Genomic DNA, 510 nt, shown 5'->3' with positions numbered 1-510 from the left:
TTTTTTAAAGATTTTATTTATTTATTTGACAGAGATAGAGACAGCCAGCGAGAGAGGGAACACAAGCAGGGGGAGTGGGAGAGGAAGAAGCAGGCTTATAGCGGAGGAGCCTGATGTGGGGCTCGATCCCAGAATGGCGGGATCACGCCCTGAGCCGAAGGCAGACGCTTAACCGCTGTGCCATCCAGGCGCCCCTGTAATGTTTCTGAGTAGTTTCTGGGAGGCTGGGTGGGAGAAATCTGGTCACACACATTTGCAACCAAGTCATGCTAGAAATTTCAGGCTTTTACATTCTATTGTCCCAAGCTGTCCTCCCAGATGTCAGGTAGAGGTCAGCAGGAAGGAGTGGGAGCACTCTTGCTTATTGCTTCTTTCTTGACTCCCATGACCAAATTTCTCGAATCCTCATATGCATGTCTGGCTTTTCTCCAAAACTTAACATTTCCCATGTGTGATGTGAATTAAGCCTGCTGTCTTCCCATAGCTGCTGAGAGTTTGGTACCTTAGCAG

The sequence above is a fragment of the Ailuropoda melanoleuca genome, chromosome 4, assembly GCF_002007445.2.
Source record: "Ailuropoda melanoleuca isolate Jingjing chromosome 4, ASM200744v2, whole genome shotgun sequence".
In the NCBI taxonomy this organism is placed as follows: domain Eukaryota; kingdom Metazoa; phylum Chordata; class Mammalia; order Carnivora; family Ursidae; genus Ailuropoda; species Ailuropoda melanoleuca.
The sequence above is the reverse complement of the archived record's forward strand: the minus strand, read 5'-3'. Positions refer to the sequence as shown.